Source organism: Acomys minous, assembly GCF_964271855.1.
Source record: "Acomys minous genome assembly, chromosome: 14".
NCBI classification, from domain to species: domain Eukaryota; kingdom Metazoa; phylum Chordata; class Mammalia; order Rodentia; family Muridae; genus Acomys; species Acomys minous.
In genome coordinates this window covers 75,245,018-75,265,698 of record NC_140496.1, presented here as the reverse complement: position 1 = coordinate 75,265,698, position 20,681 = coordinate 75,245,018, and the positions used below count along the sequence as shown (strand labels likewise).

The window sequence follows — 20,681 nt, the reverse complement described above, 5'->3', positions numbered from 1 at the left end:
TTTAATTTAGACTCCTGCACTCCCTAAAGTCAAGACTGTTCAGTTGTGAAATTTTGTGCTTTACATATTGAAATAAGTAAAAGTTAAAAAATGAAGATTTGACAGTTGAAGAATAAACACTCATGTTTTAAAGAATGGAAGCAAGACCATTCTGTGGCCCACAGTCAATGCTGTCATCTGAGGGCTGCGGAAGGTGCTCAGATCTGAGCCTATCACGTGCTTCTTCAGCAACATCTGGCAGTCTGTCACTTCACAGGCAACAACATCTTCTCTAAACAGCAGAGACTCGAATTCATCAGGGATTCCTCTGGTACAGTATATGCTTAACTTAAGTACCTGCTTTCCCGTGATTTCCATAGATTACCATATTCATGACATTGTGGAGTGAAAGCATTCTTCTCACTCTCTACCCAGAACACGAAGAAGAAATTAAAACATTGGCAGGCACTTTGTCTCCAGTTTGTTGGACAAGTAAGAAAAGGACTTTCTACCCATTAATGTAAATGAAATTCTGTCAACTTAGAGCATTTAAACAAAGATGACAGCCGCCTGTCTATTAATAAACACTTGACAGGCTAACAATTACAACTCGATATGGCTGTTTTTCTTGCAATAAATATAAGTCCATGGGTACTTAAGAAACTCTTTGTGACTCCCCAAACTTTCCTCTCCCTCTTTATTAACCCAGATGGAAACTTGATCATGTTCAATCTTGCTTTCATGAGTAGATTTGATACGATTGGTCCATAGCTACTTTAATGCAAACAATTTTGTATTTAAATATTATTATGTTTGTGTATGCATTCACTCACTTATGTACAATATTCACAGAAAAACACATTCAAGATATGTCTTTTAGTCTAATATTTTGAATTTCATAGGAGGATTTGAAGAGCGATGGACTCCCTGCTATGCAAGGGTAGGTATTCAGTTGTAGAACCATCTGAATTCTTATGCTATTATTTTTACCTAAATTAGAATTAAAAAGAGTATTTACTATTAGAAAGTAAGGGTATAAGGATATATAACAAACCAACCAGTATGCTTACTCTTCAGGCCTTGGGAATTTATGTAGGATAAGTGTAAGAAGAAAATTCAATGAATAATTTGAGTTTGGGGAAACTATCTGTGGAATTCACTAATCCATCACTCTCAATGCTCCATTATTTAGATTTAAGAAAATAAAATTCTAAAAAGAATCAAGATTAGATTTTGAATTCATTTTTAGAAGCTTTTCCCAAAAGAATGTGCTTTCTTTGACTAGGGGAGTTTAAGAGCGTTCTGTTTAGACATATTAGACTGTCGATAATATGCAGTGTTGAAGCAGCCAAGAGTTTTGCATTATGGATTATAAATTGAACGCATGGCACTGTATTTAATCACATTTTAGACACTAACATTTAGTTCTTACTAACCAAGGAAGAAAATAACATACTGCTAAACATTTCCAAATTCAGTGTCTGATGCTTTGAAGATACCAGTATTTGGAAGATTTTCTGACTTGGAAATATGAATGTGAAAGCAACCAAGGTTTGGAGTCAAAGAAAGGCATTCTGGTCCCCAATGTCTTCTGGTTGAGTCTAAGCTTCCTTCTCATGGCCTATTAGTAGGTGTTCTCAGAAAATCCCACAGTTCTAGAGCAATGCTGGTTGTAAATTGCATTAGCCATGCTAAATCCATGTATAATTAAAAACTCATCATCTAGAAGAATAACAGTTCAAGGAAAACCAATTACCAAAGAAGTGGAGTTTCTGTTCAGTTTCTAGATTATCCCTCCAGAACAGTGTGGATCTCAAAGGAAGAAGACGAGCCAGAAAGTGAGTGAATAGCACAGATTTGGGTCAAGCCCACATCTGTTGCTTCTTCACTCTATACTTTCTCTATTTCCCTAAGAGATATTGAAGCCAGGTTGTAGTCTTTTATTTTCATTTTGATAATGTGTACAGCATTTTCTGAGTATAGTGATGCATCCTTTTAAGCCCAGTGCCTAGGATAGAGGGGACAGATGGGAGCTCCGTGAGTTAGAGAGATATATAGTGAGAAACTATACTGAAAAAGCTGATTTCCTTCATAGAAAATCATGACATCTTAGCCATTAAAAATGTTTAATTTCTGTCTGGTGTATCTGTATGAAGGAAGGCCTTTGTGAGAGCAATTCCTGGACAGGTATTTCTCAGGAGACCCAGTTTTTTCTAGGAGAGATGCCCGTGGGACATCGGGCAGGAATTAATTCCATTCCTGCTTTGTAGACGTACCTCTTCTAGGAAACAATGTGATCCACATCAAGAAAGACACACAGGACAATGTCAAAAAGAGACAGTTTTATTTTTCGATTTAATGACTTATGTCAACCAACAGTCCTAGGAATTTTCCCAGAATAGAAATAATTTTAAAAGATAATGTCATATTTTACTAGAACCAATAAAATCATAAGCAAATACCATGTATTCCTGTTAGTCACTCAGTGATGGAGCTATGTACGTAAAAGCACTAATGGATCCCTTAAATGTAAATTACTGCTAGATGCTTAAGTAAACCATCCCCCACCAGAGAGCCATTGCAATCCATCTCTCATGTCAGATGAACTGCGAGATATCCTTATGATCACAGGCTTCACTGCTTTTTTGTCATTCATCTCTTACCCTCAGTAATCCTTTTACCTCCTTTTTTCCAGGCTTATAATTTAAACGTAATCTCTTCTCTGCTGACAAAAGAACCCCAGTATAAATAGCCTCTCTGAGTTAGAGCTAAGGGAGCCATCACTGGCTCTAAGGTGACTGGCTCAGGCTCCACTGCATGCACTTGATATGTGGAGCCTCGTTCTTCCTTTTGCTTCATCAGTGTTCTACGTCAACACACAGAAGATGTAGGGTGAGTGCTAAATGTGGCATCTGCACCAGCTTTGATGTTTGCATGCTCTGATGTTTTCTATGTAGTTTTTTTTAACAGTCTCTTGATAGAGTAACTTCACCTGTGCTCTATGACGAGATCCAAATGAATTTTCACATTATTGTTTAAGAGTTCAGAAGTATAATCGAATAAATTGCTATTCATTCTTAAAATACTGAGTGGCCACTAAAAGGGAAGTTCGTTTACGACCATACTGCCCTGAACATGCTTGATCTTGTCTGAAAAGAGAACTAAGCTTAGGGAGAGCAGAAGAAGTATGTAAAATGTCATTACAAGTTTTATTTAAAATTTTTTTTAAGTTTGTGGCATGTGTGTGTGTGCGCGCACGCGCATGTGTGCGCACGTGCCCATGCATGTGTGCATAGGCAAAGGGTGCATGAGGTGCCCCTCACAAGCCAGAAGAGGGCATTAGATCCTTTGTTTGGAGTTGTGTTACAGGAGGGGAGCCATCTGATGTGGGTGCTAGGATCTGAAGGTAGGTTTCTAGTAAGAGGGGTGCACACCCTGAACCGCTGAGTTATCTTTCTAGCCCACTTGATGTATTTTATAACTGAATGGAGAAACAGGATTTGAGTATCATCTCCAATTTAATCCCTAATTCAGAATCAGTATTATTACTGAAAAGTGAGATAAAAGATTTTTGAGACTTGTAGCTCCTCTTAATTTCTAAAGTGAAAATCTATGACTTTTTATAAATAGAAAACAAACAAACAAACAAAAAAACCAACAACAAATAGTGCCTTAGAAGGCTCACTAATGGGAATGCTATCAAAATCTCTGTAGAAATAAATTTTAATTATTACAAAAGATACTATATATATATATATATATATATATATATATATATATATATATCATAAAGCAGACCTCAGGCCTACTTCTCAAATATGACTAAATACATAAAATGTGAAAGATATTCATGCCTATAAAGGACTTCATATATATTAGGTTATAGATTTGTTCTTTATTTCTCAGCAAACGAACCTCCTAAATTTTATTTGTGTACAGTGGTGGCTGTAAACTAATATTCTCCATGACTTAAGGAGTAACTGTTACTTCCCAATAATTAAAAAACTACACTAATGGCTTTTATTAGTGTGGATTCTTTTTTTTTTCTCTTTCTTGACGAAGACGTACACTTAGATAGCTACACATGTAAAAAAAAAAAACGCACACACAAGAGCAAAGACTTTAAATTTGGCTGCATGAAGTTGAACCACGTAGCTGTTTTGAATGCCTCTTGAGCTAAGTTATCATGCACCTAGAACCATCTTTAACGATGGGTATCTACACATAAGGATGAGTGAAGAGATGAAGTAGAGCTGAGCCCATAGCAGCTCCTAGTCTGTATGCTTGTGGGACATTTTTGAGTAGCTAGTGATCTTTTATAGGTGAGTCTTTATCATGCAGAAGTCTCTGAGTATGGTGGAAACGGCACTAAAGTAAAGAAGGCAGCTCACAGGAACTGAGGTGAAGGCTTGGTGTAAATTAGAAGCTATAAGAAAAAGAAATGATCCTGCCTGTAGAAGAAGGTATTAACAGAGCACTGGGGCACCTCTGATCCACAGCTGGCGAGAGAATGTCACACCTGGGCCTTTTTAAGTATCCAAAACTGATGCCCATGTTTCAGTAAGGCATACCATATACTCAAAAGCTATATTTACATATATTATATGCATATAAATAATATGGAGCAGGTCTATGCCAGATACACACAGGCAAAAATGTACGTGGAGAAAATAAAATTGCATTATGAAATCCATATTCTTCTGGAAGCAGAAGGCAAATGTGTCAGAACCACTGAACATGTACATGTTAGAAGTTAAGGAATAGTGACGACTTCTGGCTTATGTGATATTTAGGTTCCGAAAAGGCAGCTGTGGGCAATCTGGGATGCCATGTCATCTGTGGTGACTGGAAATCCTGGCTAGTCTCTGCATAGAATCCTTCAGTTAAGTTGAACCAAAAGCTTCTGAGCACTTAGATGTTTCCAGGCATTGATGCTGTCACTTAACTCACTCTTCAGTGAGGAGACTGACACTGATCCCAGCATAAAGTCTGATTGGTGGATGCTTCCCTCATCCTATCCAGCCCCCAAAATGTGGAACCATGAAAGGAACAATCTTGGCTCCTCAGTAGACATGGCGAGCTTTTCTTCCAGAGGGTGTCTGTACTGTCTCTTTCTGACAAAACCTCTCATTTTGATTACTATCTTTTGCTACCTGCCTCAGAAGATGCTTAAATAAACAAACGACACTGGTCTACATAGGATAAAAGTCATCATAGTAAGTTGAATATATTAACTCGATAAAGCTGTACAGTCAAACGTTCGTCAACGGAGTGTCTTATCATTATCAGGTGTCGCTGCTCATTTACCTGTTTTCAAATGCTAATGAATGTATAGATGAACATTTTTTTTTTCCTCCTGAGCAATTGTCACTAAAAGAGTACTTCAGAATCACAGACTAACATGGAACTTCATTATTTCTGTGTAATTCCAGAGAGCTCATAGGGGGATCCAGGTCAAGAGTCTCTCAGCTTTTTCATGAATTAATTTAACCCATATACTGGGCCTTACCCCCGTCTATAAACACAGTGAGATCATTAACAGAGGGAAACAAATCCTTCCATAGTTAGTGCATGAAACTCTGAATTTTATTCTGATATCAAACACAAAATATGGTGTTTTATTTTTTTAAAAAATTGTATACTTATTTCTAAGTGGAAAGTGGTCTGTGGCTATGATCCACATACACTCTTCAGAATCTTTGCTGGATGTTGGCATTAAGTATTCATAGGTTATGAACAAATTTTCTGAATCTTGTCTCTTGTTTTTTGAGATGTGGTCTCACTGTGTAATCTAGACTAACACAGAACTCATGTATACCAGGCAGCCTGCGATCTGCCCAACTCAGCCTCTTGAAAGCTGAGATTATAGGCATATACTACACCCAGTTCTGGATCTTTCTATAAACCGAAAGTACGATAACACTATCTCTCAGACACAATACTACCTGAGTGATACGGTTTTGGTTTGCTTGCCCTTCCCTGTTAGTTGAATTATCTCCAGCAGACCTCACTGGTACCCAAGGCAGGTGCCCATCCTTATATGCCCAGTGCAAGCCCACTCCACGCAGGTTGAGCATCGGGGATGTCCTTACAATTCCCAGCTTGTATTGTCTACCTTGTTTCGTCACTCATCTGAGCAGTCCTGGTCTTTAACCTTAGGTCTGCATATAGTTTTCTTTGCTTTTAACAGTTTTGCCTCCAGGCCAGAAATATTCATTTCAAACATGTAGAATCATTAAGAATGTGCAGATGTCTCAAGACTGTAAACACAAATTCTACATTTCCTGTAGTTTACACAGGGGCTGGTATTAATGAGAGCTTCTCCAATTAGGACCCAAACCATGAACTGAATTAGTGGTGAAGTCTATGGGAGAGCAGGCTCTCCTGAAGAGCCCAGTTCTAGAATTAAAGATCAAGAGATTAAAATTCTAGCTTTTTCCTTAAAATGTTCCTTAGATTAAAAAAACGAGCTCATATTTGTGGGATTATTTGTTTAGAAAATTCTTCCTAGTACATACTTACAAAGTCAGAGAAATAAGTAGAATCAGACTGAAGGGAGAAAAAAAAAACCCAAACAAATTAAGCTCTACAGTGATGCTCCTCTGTGCATCCCTGCTTTAGATTTGTTTGCTTAGATTTCCACGGTTTACCACAGGTATTCTGAGCATGAATGATTACCATTCAGTTGCAGGTGGAGAAGACCTTTCATATTTTAAAAGCGCGGTTTAGACGTATGGCTCTTTGTATCCTCATGTTTATATGAGCAGTTTGAACATTTACATTACAGTTTGTAAAACAGTTGCCTCTGTCACCTCTTTGAAACACTGCTTTTAGTTATTTTAATTAATTAATTAATTAATTAATTATTGGTCTTTCAAGTCAGGGTTTCTCTGTGTAGCCGTGGCTATCCTGGACTCGCTTTGTAGACCAGGCTGGCTTCGAACTCACAGTGATCCACCTGCCTCTGCCTCCCAAGTGCTGGGATTAAAGGCGTGTGCCACACTGCCCGGCTTGAAACATTGCTTTTAATTGAAAGAAGAGAGACAATGTCATGTCACAGCTAAGGGGAAACACTCTCACTTTCCCAGTAGGCTTTGGAGACAATAGGTTCATACCCGAGGTGCTGGAAATTCTCAACCAAATGTACTCATTAGAAAGCACGCCAGGTATGAGATTTATTGTCACTTCTAGGGACATATGAGTGCCCAAGCAGCACAGTACTAGAAAAGAATATCATGCTCAGGTGTACCATACAGCTTGGCTTGCGAACATGAGGAAGAACGAATGGTTACCCCAGCTTACTAACCTCTCTCACAACTCTTCAGTGAGTCCCCAGAGGTCTCCTTGCTAGAAAGACCATCCAGCAGCGACATGGGCATGGAAATTAGTACACTGAGCGCCCCACTTCCCACTGAGCCCCGTGCCTTCCATGATTTGACAGGAAGGTGATATCAAAGGCTGCCGAAGGGTGTTAGGGGATCGCTTAGACACCAGTGTGTCGTGGAGCAGGTGAGTGGTAACAGTCTTGTTTCACGGGGCTGACAGGATGAGGGAGTGCCGGGCAGCTCCGGGAAGAAACACGGACCCTATCATAGAAAATATGCTTTTTTTTGTTAAGAATCTCAGCATCCAGAGGGAGGGGCAACCTTTCTGGCATGAATGTGCTGCGGCTGTGATGATCTAGCGAAAGGTCTCAGGGTTTGTTTAAAAAGGTCAGCTCAGCAACTACTGACCCTCATGACTTCATCCTGACAGTTTTTAGCCCTCTTGGAAAAATCACTCTTGTCACTTCTAGCCTCCTGTGCTTTTCTGAAAACAAAACCTTCTACCACCTGCTGTCCATTATTCCGTCCGTGAGCGCCATGCCCTCTGTTCAGCTGATAGTTCAATTTATTTGTGGTTAGACACACAGGGATCCTGACTGAAGCCGAGGGAACAGTTTAAACACTGAAAGCCTGCGCTTCCAGTGTCTCTTCATGTGAGCCTTACCAGACGCAGCACCGTGGCTACTTCTCAACCACACAAAAGCAAAATGAAGCCACGCAGATGGTCATTGCCTGCCCACTGCAGCGGGCGAAGCAGGGTTGGCTCCAAGTAACAAATAATTATCCGGGCCCTTTGTAAATCAAGTTGTACCACTTCTCCTGCGAGCATCCACAAAGACTGCTGCGTGTTATTTGCTGTGGGCTCCTTCTTTGTTTGGGGATTTTGCCAATGCCCTTTCTTCCTGTGAGTTTGTGTCCCCTTGTTCTCACATTTGACACTGACTGAAATAGCCTCGCAAAACCTTTGTTTCTATTTTCTCCGAAATGTGTGTCCCTCAATGAGGTTTCATCTTAATCTCTCCTTTTCAAAAGGATATGAATTGAACATGCAGAGAATCAGTCTAACAGGACCGATTATCAATTTCCATTTCCTTTCAGTGCCGCAGCCACCCGTGGGCCACCTAGGCAGCTTTCCTCGAAGACAAAGAGTGTCTGAAATGGACAACTTATTTTATACACTGGTCTCTTAGTACTTTAGTGGATGACAGAGACTCATCGCCCATAATAAATCCTTCCTCTGACCCTTTTATATAATGCGCAGCTGAGCTAAAAAGGAAATCAATGCGGAGATTTTAATTTAGCACTTTCATTCTGTTAATTTATCTAAAAAATCCTATGCCGCGTCTTTCCCTTGTCAAAACAGTCAATTCCTGTCAATGTGAATATGCGAGGACGCTTTGAATTTGCTCTGTTTTCTTTGCCTTTCGTTTTTTTAAAGCAGGGTGGTTGCTGAAACTATGGGTCACATACTAAGTCGCCCATGTTTTTTCTTTTTTCTTTTTCTTTTTCCAGTGTGTTCAAAGCTCCTTTTGACAGAAATGTTAGTTCAGTATGGCGGAGAAATGGGGAGGGCCCCTAGGGAGCAAAGAAACTCAGCCTAGATCACTTGTCAGATTTGCAGAAGATTTCGCTAAATTCTTCTAAGGCAGAATTCCAGGCATCTGAGTATGTATTCAGGGTTGAAGTCTATATATTAGCAAATTAGGACTGTTTCATCAGTATTGCTTCTTGGAAAGACTGTGAAGTACTGAACACTGTTGTGTTTTCTCGTTTCATTTCTCCTGCCCCACTCTGTTTTAGAGCTGGAGACTATGCTAGAGATAGAGATTTATCCTGAGCATCCTGATCATGATGTTGTTATTGGCAAATAAGGCCAAATCTAAACACCTATTGTCATTTCCGGAGCCCCAGGGCAGAGTTGTGTAGACAGGGGACCCATGGAAAGGTGCTCTCGATTGCTTCTCCTGCAGGAAGGTCATGGCAACGTTTCTACAGCCTTTTAACAGCATCCCTTCATCATCCCTTTATTTATGATTTATGTGTTTTTGAGAGGGTGGGTGTACATGTGTGTGGGTATGCGTTCCTGTGTAGGTGAATGTGTGCATGTGTGCATGAATGTGTTTATGTTATGCATGTGGAAATCGGAGGTCAATCCTGGGTATGATATCTCAGGAGCCATCCGCATTGGTTTTTGAGACAAAGTTTCTCTTTTGGCCTGGAGCATACTTTGCAGACTATGTTGGCCAACTAGGGAAATCAAGGATGTAGTTGGTTTTGCTTCCCTAAATGCTAATGCTGGGATATAAGCCTGTACTGCGACATTTGGCTGTTTCATATGGGTTTTCTGATCATACTCAGATCCTCGTGTTTGTAAGATAAGCATTCACTGTGCCATTTTCCTAAATTCTGATCCTCCCTTTAGAGTGAAATTCTCTCCTGCACCTTGTTGTTTGTCTACATTCTCTATAAGACTGCATCAACTCCGTTTCCAACTTTAGCACTTAATAATTCACTTGTTCATGTTTCATCTCTATTAGGCGATGTAAGAGTCATGATATCCTGATACATCACTAAATTATTCCCAGTGTATGGAACCTATTGTAGGGTTTATTTCTGTTTTTGTTTTTTATTTTTTTAAATAAACCATAGGGGGGTCAATAGAACCATGGTGAAGTTATTCTCAGAAAGTTGTCTCTTTGGTACAAAACTGTCTGCATTATTTTTTAAGCAAAGTAATTCAGTTACAGCATAGAAACCATGCTTGGCACAGACTACTTCTAAAATATTTTACATTTTAGGGAGGTTAGTGTTTCATATACAGAGCATGGCATGACGTATACTATGATGGGAGGTATCAGAGGGAGTCTCCAACGGTGCCTTGAATGCCGAAACTTGCCAATGTTTCCAGAATCAGAGATGAGGAAAATGGTAATCATGAAAATGAGAGTGTTGATAAGAGTGACGGAATGTATTTGAAGAGCATCAACTCTTTGGTTAAAGACAGGTTCCTATTTACATTGCAACTTAGGTCCTAAGGTATATGGTTTTATTGGGTAACCACCTAGAACTTTAAAGGAGACTTAAGTCAGAAGTCTTTGCATCAGGTAAAATGTTTTGCTATATTTTGCTTTTTGGTGCAGGAGTAATATAACCAAATAAGTAAATACTTAAAAGTTCAATGCTAGAAAGCATGGAAAACTGTGGGATCAAAGTAAAATTAACCTCAAAGCAATGTAAGTAGAATATTCTGGAACAGTTGTTTATTGTTGTTGTTTTTTCAGAGATCTCCTAATGGAGGCTTGTTATTGTAAATTTTTTTTCTGTGTTCTTAGTGTGAATTGTTAAGAATTCTTCCATATAAACATTATTTCATTAATTATAGCCAGATTTATTATTTTATTCCATTCCAAAGACAGGAAACTGTTGAGACTATTACCTTGTTTTAGATTTTTTTCCCTTTTATCACATATTTTATTCCTTTAGTTAAAAAATATACTTTTTATTCTTTCCTATCTTTTTTCTTCTTTCTGAATATCACATAAACACACACACACACACACACACACACACACACACACACACACACCAAACAGCAAGCACAATCTTACCCTGTCTCGAAAAACAAAACAAAAGAAGAAGAAGAAAAAGAAGAAGAAGAAGAAGAAGAAGAAGAAGAAGAAGAAGAAGAAGAAGAAAGAAAGAAAGAAAGAAAGAAAGAAAGAAAAATAATAGAATTCACTGAGTGTGGAGGACTCTGTCCTTTTGAATTTGATAAGATAAATATATGAGAAAAATACCTATGCCTTTCTGCTTTCATTTATATGCTTACTTACTTATGAAAATTTCCTTTATTGGTCCCTTGAATGTAAGAAAATCAACAATGTGGATGCTTCAAAAATAGATGAGAGCATTTATTAAGCCAGAAGATATCTGTGGATTCCTAGACATGAACCCTACTTACATTTATGTTTGGTTTTAACTCTCCCATTCATCTTTCCCTAATTCTTTCTTTTAAACTCTATCTACTTCCTAACAGGTCTTTATTGTTAGCTTCATTACAGCACCCTCAGTATCTTATTTCCCACGTAGCCGCTTCTGTGTTTAGGCAGACACCTTTATTGAGTTATCAGAGCCCTGTGCAGCTTCTGAGGCCTGAAGCATACAGAAGGCACCTGGGTGATCCGGGTCAGTGTGCAGTAATGAACCTGGGTCTCAGCCAAATATGGCCTGCCATTGCGAAGCCCTACCCCTGCATTTAAAATTGTGATGGAGTTTCAGGAATTTTACCTTTCCGTGCATTTTTCTTAGTTTGGTATCTTTGGAATAAGTATTTTATGCTTGTGATTTTGTGTGGAACTCACTGATTAGTGGATGCACGTATGGTTCTGAATGTCACACAGCTTAATATCTTGAGGATTTTTCACCTTTCTTGTGACCTTTCAAAGTCGACACCTTCTATTCTTTCCCTGCCTGAAACAGCACAGGGAAACAGAAAAGTGTTCTCAGTCTGTGGGTCACAACCCTTTTCCAGGTCACATCTCAGACACCCTGCATATCAGATATATACATTGTGATTCATAACAGTGGCAAAATGACAATTAGGAAGTAGGACTGCAGTGAGTTTATGGTTGTGTGTCACTATAACATGAGGGGCTGCATTACAGGGTCTTAGGAAGCCTCAGGAAGCCTTAGGAAGGTTGAGAACCACTGCTATAGAAGTCTGATATTTTGTTAAACAGATTTTAAGACCTAATGAAATATATCTCTTAAGCATTGGTTGATTTTCTTCTTAGTACTTGTTATTACAGGAAGCAATTAATCATATTAACTGGGCTATTTGTGATTTAATATTATAACTTAAGCAACTATCTTGAGTGATTTTAAGTCCACAAGGAAATATAAAAATTTAAGTGAGAGCTGGGAAACATCAAAGAACTAGTTTTTCTTCATGCACAGATGCACTAGGTCAATGTCCACACAGATACCCTAAGTCAGTGTCCACATAGGAATTTGGGCTTAGCATTTTCTATGACTTCTTTCAATGTGCTTTAGTGTCTACCAAAGATAAAATGTATAGCCTTTACTGTCCACTTGAAATTTATCTCTCAGTGTGTACACATATTGGGGACAAAATGTTTGGTTTCAATGGGCAGAAGTTTTCTGAAAAGCTAGTAGCTACTAAAATTTCTCTTCTTTTGGTTTCCATGCCCCAAAAGATCTGCCTATCTTGGCTCCCATCCCAAATATTTGTGCATTCACACAGAGAACAGTTTGTGGTGATGTCATCTTAGTGATTTCTGCATTACTCCTGTTTATCTGCTAAACTGGGATTGCACAAACTCTCTCAAACCTCATGATTATCGCACATGGGGAAAGTGGATTACTTGCTTATTTTGTTGGGAAGAAAAATTCTAGGTTTATTCAATGCATAAGGATCATATACTCCTATATATTATTGAAGGTGATGTCAGATGCCTTCCTCAATCACTCTCCACCTTATATTTGTAACAAGACCCCCAACTGAAGAGGAAACTTGCTGATTTTGCTAGACTGGCTGGTCACAAGCCCTAGGATTTGTCTGATCTCTACCTCCCTCAGCACTACCATACCAGGCTTTCTGAGGGTGTTCTGGCATTCTAAACTCTGGCTCTCACTCTTCTATGGAGAGCAGTTTACCAATGGAACCATCTCCCTAGTGCAGGAAGCCATGGCTCTTAACAAAAGAAACTCTTGAGTTGATTACTAATCTATAGTTGTTTTTCCATTTTTATTTTTTACCTATGTACAGTTAAACTCCAGCCAATGAAATTCCTAGCAGTTCCCAAAAGCTCTATTTCATGCCATGATGTCATGTATCTTAGCCAGTTTTTTTTTTAACCTTTTATCCCTTCTTTTTGATTGCCTAGTTTTTCCTAATTTTCATCTTGATACAGCATCCTCTAAGAAGCATTTCCTGCAAGCCTCATAGGCATTCATTTCCTTATTACCTGGAACAACCATTAACAAAATTCCAACTCATTATAGTTCCTCATGAACCGTTTCTCCCCGAGACTTAGCTTCATGAAGGGTAAAGACAGAATCTTGTAGATTTGCTACCATATTCCTGCTCCAACACACAGAGGTCATAGACTCTTCGAGTAACTGAATAGGTTAATGAGTAGTGAAAATTTCATCTTTAATATACTTTTTGTACCTGATCACCCATTAAAGTTCTTAATTTTCGGGGAACTATCTTTTGAGATTTTTTTTCTCATATACTACCACTCCTTGGAATGATCTTGTCTTGGTCTGACTTGCCAGTCACTCATTCATTCAAAAATGCTTTTAATATTTAAATATATGCAAAGTTTTCTTTCAGTGTGTATGAAAAAACCTCAGGAGAAATTATACTCGGGGTCAGTGTAGGTGGGGCTTACAGTCTACCATGTAGGAGAACTGGGAATCCAGAAATATACAGTCCAACAAGGAGCTGCCATGTGAGAGGGAAGAGATGGCACAGGAACCTCTGGACAGGAAAAAGGACTCAGAAAAGGCTTAAAGACTGAGCATTATAGAATAAAATGAAGAGATGTTTAAAGCCAGCAGGTAATGCAAAGGAGAAAGAAAAATAAAACCCAGTACCCCATGGAGAAACCTTCAGAGAGCCTCAGTATTTATGAAGAAAGGAAGCAGCATTGACAGCATGCTGAGAAGAGAAGGGAACCTGGGTCCAGCTAGGGACTTGAGTTAATCTATGAAGTTAGATTTTTTTTTAATGGGTAAAAGTGACTCCTGAAAACTATTCTCATTGACTGATTCCTTCTGCGTCTCTGCACACATTATTTATGTGTATAGCGTTTCTCCTATGAGCTATAAAATATTTTCTATTGCCTAAGTTCTGTTTCCTATTATTTGATGGCATCCTCAAAGGCCCTCATAGCAAACTCAACCTCGGGGCTGCTTGAAAAGGCCACTGTGAACCCAGCTTTCCACGATGCTGATGACCTTGTCCCCCAACTTGGGCTCAAAATTCCAACAGGGAGTCTCCAGTGGAAATGCCTATTGATAAGATTTCTGCACCTCTCCGGATTTTTTTTTAGTTCTTTTGAGGATGTTGACACCACTCTTTCCATTCCTCGATCAGTTTTCTTGTCTTACATTCTCATTCTTTTTAAAACAATAAATTATGATCAACGGTCCCTTGGTCATCTTTTGGGATTAGGAAAAAGTAGCTCATACTGAGCATTAACCTCCACCCATGTTATATGTAGAAATACCTAACCTTGTGTGGAAAGCTGGTCTTGCATGAAGGAAAGAAGCATAACAATAGATAAACAATAAATGCCAGATGAGTGAATGAATGATGCCATGCTGGCTCATGTTGAAACATGTGCACCTCAGGATTAGAGACTCACTTCTGTTTTATATCCTTTCCCACTTTCACTGCTGCAGGAAATACATAAGTTCTGATTAAATGAGCTGATTAATCACACTCAAAAAAAGATTATAGAGAAATTAAAGTGTGTGTGGGGGGAAACCCGTTTCTTACTTCAAAATACATAGCACATTAATTTTTTTTATTTAGCACAACAGAAGCTTCTAGACTTCTTAACTCCTATTTATTGATGCCAGCTTTGCATGGTTTTAATAAAGAACAGTGATTGTTGTCCTTTTTTTTTAAAAAAAAAGGGGCATACAAAGACTCCGTATCTTTGAACTAAACAAGAAGTTCTTGGTTTTTAAGACTCACACAAACAAGAACTGAATGTGGCCCAAGTTATCCGAGCCTAATATTTTAATTCCATTGTTCAATAATTCCCATTCCTTTGCATTATTTTTGCTTTATTATACTATTATAACACTCTCAAATATATCTATAAAACTTTACAACCCTTTTCCAATGGCATATGGCATGTGTTCTGGAGAGAAGCATGTTTACGAGCAGAAAGATGGGAAGAAAATGTAAAGTGCTCTTGAGGGACTGGGGAGGGATTGCTGCCTGCCTGCACGGCATCGAGTTACAGTATATCAGGCTCTCACTATATGAATAGGAGCCCTTCTATTTCAAGAGTGAATGCTAGTCTGGGGCTGTTCTATAGCGACTCAGGTTTTTTGTTGTTGTTGTTGTTGCTGTTGTTGTTTATTCTGGAAGATTAAATTCACAAGTTGCTGTAACTATTTTTACTCCACGTATCATAGAGTCACTTTAATTGAGAAGGACAGAAAGAGAACCTATGAGGGTAGATGGAGGAGTGGGATTTTAAACAAAATGCTGTTTCACTCTCTGCCCTGCTGGCACCCACTCAGATCAGACTTTGTTCAGGGTAGAGGTAGCAACTGTAATTCTTGGGGGAGCTGTTCATTCATCATAATATTTGGAAAACAGGATTGTGTGTGAGGGGTGTGGTGTGTGTGCGTGCATGTGTGTGTGTGTGTGTGTGTGTGTGTGTGTGTGTAAGTATGGTTGTTCAACTGCTCATGTGTTCAGGTTCTAGGATATCCCTAGGTGGTGGTCTTTCCTTTCACTTTGTTTGAGACTTGGTCTCTTGTTTTGGGCAGCAACAGATGACAGGATGTTATAGCTGGATTGCAGTGGATTGGGCATGTATATAACCAGATTCTGCTTTAGGTGCATGTTGAGAACACAAACTCAGGTCTTTATCCTCTGAGCCATCACCCCAACCCTGAGATTCAAATTCTCAACATCGTCCATATTCCCCACTGCTTTCCTTGTCACCGTTTAACACTGATTTAACAATTGTGTGGACTCAGACAAGATACCACAGTAAGGCATCTGATTACTTGTTGTCTCTCTGTAGGTGGCTAATGTCCCTCCTCTTCCTGATTCTATTCTACCCACATTTCTCCTTCATCTACATCACTAGTCACTAGTTTGATTGTGTGAATTATCTCATACGATTTATGACAACTGAATCTGTCTCTTTCAACTCTAGCCTTTCTTATCCAAATTGCCTTCCAACATGCCTTCAACAAGATCACTATTACTTCCAGAATGCCTTAAAAAGCCTATTAAGGGGGGCAAGAATCCCTTTTCTTCCCATGTAGCTGGTACCTGATTACATGCTTGGATTAGTCCGTCTTCACAACCCGGACCTGAATTCACCATGTAGCTTCCCTGTGCATGGACCTGCCCCACATACGACTGAATGCATCCCTGCTTTCTGTAACTTCCATTCCATCTCAATTGCCTTGGGCCTCATCACCCTCTGAAACACAGTTTCTCTGTCAAACTGTGACTCCCGGATGCATTCTTGGAGTTCTCCAGTTGGAGATCATCTCTCTGCCCTCTCCAGGGGCTGTAGTGGCATTGTACCTATTAATATAGAACACTCAACTTTTTCTTATAGTTAGTAATTTAAATTCCCATTGTGTTCAATGACTTGTGTCTTCATTTCACTATCAACATCTTCAACACTGTCTGGACTGTGTTTATGACAGACCCTGAGTCATCCTTGTACAGAATGTTCTATTCCTGAAGTTTCTCCTGGCCCATCTACTGGCTTTTCTAGATGTCCCATACTCTCTAACAGACACATTATTAAGGCATTAAATACAAAGGTTAGGATCACTCAGCAACATTGGGGAATGTTTCAGTGAAGGTTAGTGAGGTTACTCTCAGGCTACTAGCCACTCAATGCGGGTCAAAACATATTTAAGGGGAGTATCTAAATGATTCACCTTTATGAATTCTCTTAATTTTACTTCTCCTTGGGATAAATTTGACTCATATCTTTAGAGATATGTTTACGTGAATGATCCTTTGGGAACATTTCCCAATTGTTACAATTCTAAATGTTACAGTGTGAAATTTGTTATTTCATTCATGTCAGAGAGATGACTCTAGAACAAAATATCTTCTTGGTAAGGACATCAGGTGTTTTGGGAAGGACTGCTAAAAGATGGATTTATACTTAACTTCTGGTTGCTTCTCTATAGGTTGTGGGAAGTGCACATATGATGTCTCTACTTTTACACCAATTTTTAGTTGGTTCAGATTCATCTTTAAACATGTTTGGTGTTAAGGATATGCTATCTACTCCTACTGTGTAGTTAATCACTTTTGGTATCTACTTAGCAAAAACTCCATTGTATCTTATTTTAATTGTTTCACTTTAATTTCTACTCTCCTGTATTATATTTCTCTGATTATCTATCATCTCCATATTTTATGCCTATCAAGATTTTTAGTTATTTATAAAAAGTGACAGTTAGAAGTTTTAGATATGATCAAGGCCTGAAAATAAATAAGTAAGCAAATAAAGAAAATGCCAGTAATTCTATTTTGTACAAATAGGTGAAACATTCATGTTATATAGTTCCTAAGGGTTTTCTAATGGAATCCAGTGTGTTTTGAAGAACCTCTGGCAGAGAAAAACTCAAACTTTTGATCAAAGTTGGATACCAAGACATACCACTATTCATTTTTAGCCTCCATTTATCCTTAGCGAGTCATGCTTCATAAGTACTTTGATAACAAGTGTGAGGAAATGCATGCTCTGTATGTCCCTGCTCTGGTCCTATATAGAAGATCATTTGGAAAGAGAATGGTAGTTTTCATGCATGTAACAATATCTGGGCATTGCTGTATTATCTATTTTGAGCAGGGAGTTGTTACAGAAAAGGCAATCACATCTCTCTTACCTCCACAGGAGGGAAGGGTAGTACCATGGGATGCGCATGAGAAGAAGGTTAAGGATCACACCTTGCTGCTCCCTGGTATATGTCAGAGCAAGACAACTGAATTACACCGAGAAGGTCAAGAGTAGTGGAGGTTGAAGAGAGACCGCCATTTGTGTGCTCATAGGATCTGAAGAAACTGGAGCGCACAAATGTCAGCCTACCTGACCTTATCACAGGTGGCTCAATACAGAGGTGACACCAAGGTGCCCCTGCTGTGGCCCTCAAAGCTGAGATTCCTGAACAATGGGAGGTGACATGACCTGAGACCTTGGTTCTACAGGAAGCAAATCATGAACAGAGCATTTCATTCCAACAACTGGGCAAGGCCATGGGCTATCAAGTCACTGCATTGTCTAAAGTGATTTCATTATATTCTTTTACATAATAAAACCTAAAAAAAAAAACCTCTTTTATTTTACTACAGTGATTTTTAAATGAAGATATATGGTTGCTAAGGTACCTGTAATTTAGCATGTGTTTAAAAAGATTTCCGTGACAGTCACAATTACCCAGCCTTTAAACGTAAACACAATGGCAATACAAAAGAAGTCTAAGAAAATGTAAGCTAAAAAAACAAACAAACAAACAAACAAAAAAAAACCCAAACAACTGAACAAAGGTTGGAAGTGGCTCATTGGTTAAGGTGCTTATGCACAGGCATGAGGCTAGAGTTCAGATTTCTGTAACTCTTACAAATGTTAGGTGGGCATCTCTGCCTACCTATACATCCAGGAGAGGCAGAGACAGGGAACCAGGAGCAAGCTGGATTGCTGGTCTAGCTGTATTGATGAGTTCTTGGCTGAACTGAGACGTTCTCCCTCAGTGAATAAGACAGAGCATGATGGAGGAAGACTCCTGACATCAACCGTTGATTGAACCTTGATATGCATATCTGTGCACATGTATGTGTGACCCCGCATATATGTTCATTTGTTCACCTGGTACGTACACTCATATCATATGTATGTAAGTGAGAGATTAAAAAAACAAGCAAAAAAAACAACTAAGTAAAAACAAAACCAACCACCATCAGACCTTCTAATATTTTAGCACTACTTAGGTGATTCAGATTAGTACTGATGTTTCCAGTAGCAGTGAAATCTTGACTTAGTATTTGGCATAATAATAATAATAATAATAATAATAATAATAATAATAATAATAACAACAACAACAACAGCAATAATAATAAAATGTGGAATACTAATATTTTTTTCCTTAAGTGATACATAAATGCTCCTATCAATAAAAAAAAAACACTCTATCTTCCAATTCATTACTCTAATGCATTCCCTAGTGATTAAACACAGCCAGAGCATAAATCCCAGGTTAGGAAATGAATGTAATGGAAGAATTCCTCACAGGTCTGTACCTGTATATGAAAGAGAAAATATGATTATTTTTTAAATGATCTATGTTTTTCAATTATAAAGGTAAAAGAACCATCAAGAATTGGACAAGTAGGAAAGCAAAAGCTAACCATAAACGAATCCCTGCACAAGCCCTGGGCAGTTCTTGTCCTCCTCCGTCCCTTCCTGTGCGGTCACTTCCTCAGTGTGTTTGCTCTTTTCACATTTTATCACGTAGAGCATTCTAGATCGCTGCCTGGGCCAGTAAAATGTCACGTTCTGTGGACGTACCGTAATTTAACCAACTTTCCCCATGTCACTTCCCTGTTTGCAGAGGGATTGCTGTTTGATTCTTAAGCAGTGAGAGGGGGCGCTGTTGGCTTTTAGTGCTGGCGATGGAACCCAGGGCCTTGCTCACTGTAGACCAGCACTGGCATTGATCTATATCGCTACTCCTTGATTGACATGTGTCTGTAAAGTGTGCATTTTGGAGAATTTATTCAAAATTAATTCAAAAAATTTTAAATTACAGGAGTTCTTTTGAGCTCATTTGCTACACCATTTGCTGCAGGACTACGTGAATTTTTTTAAACTTATGAATATAATTGGAGTAGTAGGGCATCAATATTCCTTTAAGCATTTCAAAGCTTGAGAGATTGAAATTTGTTTCTTTTTCTCTACTATGAAACTTTTTTCTTGTTTTGTGAATTGTTTGTTTCTATATATACTAAAGTATTTTTAACTTGTTTTAATCCCTAACAAATAAAACAATAATTCTTCCACACTTATATTATTTTCCCAAATCCATTGCTAACCTTTCAAACTTTGAGTCACATATGTACCTAGATTTTATAGTGTATGAAGATAAATCAATTTGTTAATCCTGTTTTTCTTTTCAATTGCTTTTCAACATTAAAAGCATAGTATTTTTCCCTTGTGTTTTCTGTTTGAACTTACATCTTTTTTTTCTTTTCTTTTCTTTTCTTTCTTTTCTTTTTTTTTTTTTTTTTGGTAGAGAAATCTATGTGGATTTCTCTCTCTCTCTCTCTCTCTTTTTAAATTTAAAATAGGTTCCTAGAGCTGCTGATAAAAACATTTAGTTTTAACTTCCTTATACCTGTTACAGTTTGCTTTTTACATGTAACTAATGTTTGTAGATTTGTTTTAGTGTATGATACATTTAATGTTTTCTGTGTAGTTATAATATACTACCATATGGCACATTTTACTTAAAAAACTCCTCATTTGGTGTTATATTAATTTTTCCAACATCAATTGAAGATGTACTTTTCATCTACATACGTCCTAACATATCTTATGGCCAAGTGTGGGCCACTATAATCTATTT

General features: G+C 38.3%; 1 protein-coding gene and 1 long non-coding RNA gene across 3 annotated transcripts in view; one reads left to right on the top strand and one right to left on the bottom strand.

Moving 5' to 3' along the window:
- Positions 1-18,263, top strand: part of LOC311582607 — a 30,956-nt gene extending 12,693 nt beyond the window's left edge. Inside the window, exon 4 of the long non-coding RNA XR_014774161.1 lies at positions 17,954-18,263. This is a non-coding gene — a long non-coding RNA (uncharacterized lncRNA). The remainder of the gene's footprint in view (positions 1-17,953) is intronic.
- Positions 1-20,681, bottom strand: part of DPYD (dihydropyrimidine dehydrogenase) — an 867,929-nt gene that overhangs the window by 39,616 nt on the left and 807,632 nt on the right. The window lies entirely within an intron of this gene.